The sequence below is a fragment of the Alosa pseudoharengus genome, unplaced genomic scaffold, assembly GCF_046254945.1.
Source record: "Alosa pseudoharengus isolate Yale_2024_CS ecotype anadromous, Long Island Sound unplaced genomic scaffold, YU_APseudo_1.1 YU_APseudo_1.1_scf_19, whole genome shotgun sequence".
In the NCBI taxonomy this organism is placed as follows: domain Eukaryota; kingdom Metazoa; phylum Chordata; class Actinopteri; order Clupeiformes; family Clupeidae; genus Alosa; species Alosa pseudoharengus.
The window spans coordinates 4,583,696-4,586,067 of record NW_027468657.1 but is presented as its reverse complement, the minus strand read 5'-3'; the positions used below and the strand labels follow the sequence as shown (position 1 = coordinate 4,586,067).

General features: G+C 42.5%; 1 pseudogene; it reads right to left on the bottom strand.

Moving 5' to 3' along the window:
• The window catches only part of LOC143133277 (vesicular glutamate transporter 2.1-like), a 26,891-nt pseudogene that overhangs the window by 21,695 nt on the left and 2,824 nt on the right, over positions 1-2,372 (bottom strand).

The following is a 2,372-nucleotide window of genomic DNA, read 5'->3' as shown; positions in this document are numbered from 1 at the left end:
ACACTGTGAGGATGGCGCGTGTCTTTACGCGAAGGCATCGCTGTCTGTCACAGCAGTAATGACGCACATGTGATTGCGTATATAACCTGTTCAGATATTAAGCCACACGTACAACTTTAACCCTCTTATTTTGTTTTTATTTCCTGGTGGGTGTGGCTCACATCATAAAGCTCAGCTAGACAGGGGCGGTGCCATGGAAACCAAATGAGCTGTGGATTCCCTTCCCCAAAAAACTGTGCTGTGGTAACGGTGAGGTGGTTCTCCCTCTCACCTCCTTTCAATCGGCAACACATGCATTTCTGGCTGCCATGCCAACCATCCTTACAAGGACATCAGCAGGGATACAACTAAAATAAAACCAGTAAATCCTTATAGTGAGTGATACGAATAAATACAATGGAAAATACATATTATTTATTCTTAACACATGTAGCCTACGGCGTTGCAAATAACGTGTTTTTTTAGTTATGAAGTGAAGAGCACCGTTTGGTCTGCTGACACATGTTGCTGCTGGTGGTGTTGGTGATGGATGTGCTTCACGGGGGCTTTAACAAAGCAAAGCCGCCGAGGGAGGCCGACATGACGGCAGCCTGCCCACAGACAGGAGTTAACGCGGGCGCGCAGCGACATCTGGCGGCGACTTCTATTAATACAGGAATCCACCGGCACAGGAAATAACTTGCATGAGCGCATACCATGTTACAGTTTTTTCTTAATTGTTTACACACAATTACTGGTACTTGAGACACAATGACCACAACATGTAACCAACCCACTGAACCAATTCTGCTAAACTACAAGCACAATTCCTGCTTTACACTCAAATTGCAGTTCTAAAACACATTTTTTTCTCACAACACTACACACAACTCTCTGCATTTGGCACAATTTTCATGAAGAAAATCTCTTGTTTTCACAAGGAACACATTGCCATTGAAATTCTAAAGTTAATTGCCCTACTGACACATCACATGGGCAAACACCTGTCACACAGTTTTACAATTAGCAATCAGAGCTTCAGCATAATGCTTGTGATACATATACAGTAAATTCTTCTGTTGTATGAAGACCACTGTATGTGCAACTTTATGTTGGTTGGGATGTACAGTAGCCCTACACTGTGTACATTGTTTTTGTGGGGGAAAAACATATATATTTGTTACAGTGTATTTGTGTGTTCTGAATATAAAAACAATATTTTTCTGCAGGTCTAAGCCCACTCTGCTATACCAGTCTCCATTGATGGGGTCAATGTGGAGGTGGCAAGCACCTACAAGTTTCTGGGTCTCCACCTGGACAATAAACTGGACTGGTCAGCCAACACTCTACAAGAAAGGGCAGAGCAGGCTGTACTTCCTGAGGAGGCTGCGCTCCTTAAATGTCTGCAGCAAGCTCCTCAGGATGTTCTACCAGTCTGTTGTTGCCAGCGTCCTCTTCTATGCAGTAGTATGCTGGGGAGGAAGCACAAGGAAGAAGGATGTGGGGCGACTTGACAGGCTGGTAAGGAAAGCTGGCTCTGTAGTGGGAGCTGAACTGGAGTGCATCACTTCAATATCTGACAAAAGGACCCTGAACAAACTGATCAACATCTTGGACAATGAGTGTCACCCACTCTACAGCACTATTGTTAAGCAGAAGAGCCTGATCAGCTGGAGACTTCGCTCACTGCCTTGCACAACAGACAGACTGAGGAAGTCATTTGTCCCCAGGGCCATTTAACTGCTCAATGCCTCACTTAAGGGAAGAGGAGAGATAGAGTCTGTCTGTCTCTCCACCCTCTCCATGTTTGGGTACTGTCTGTCCACTAGCCACTTTTTACCACTATCTTGACTTACTGCCTCACTGTTTACATGCTATATGAGCACATATGCATAACCCCTCCCTCCATCCCACAGCCGGATTGTGGCCACACTTATACCCTTACTTAATATAGTTATATATATATATATATATATATATATAGATATAGTTTTTCTATATTTATTATATTATATTACCTTGCCTACTCTCTTATATGTCCATATTTATTTTATGCTGGTCTCTAAACTTTATTCTTGCACTGTTGCACTGTTGGACTTACTCATTTGCACCATCACCATGACACTCACTCTCACAGAGCACCTTACCTCACTATGCACAGAGAATCACAGGCTCAGTCCCTGCCTCAGTCATTGCAAGCGCCTCATGATTAATCACCCACTATGTGGATACTGTTTTTAGACTTGATTTAGATTTAGTGTTATTTAGTATAATTTGTATTTTAGTATATTCTTTATCTTCTACTGTCCTTATTGCTTAGTTGTGTTTTTTTATATTATATAAATTTTTCTGCTGTTAGTGAATGTTGTGTGAGATGTCTGTATGCTGCTGAG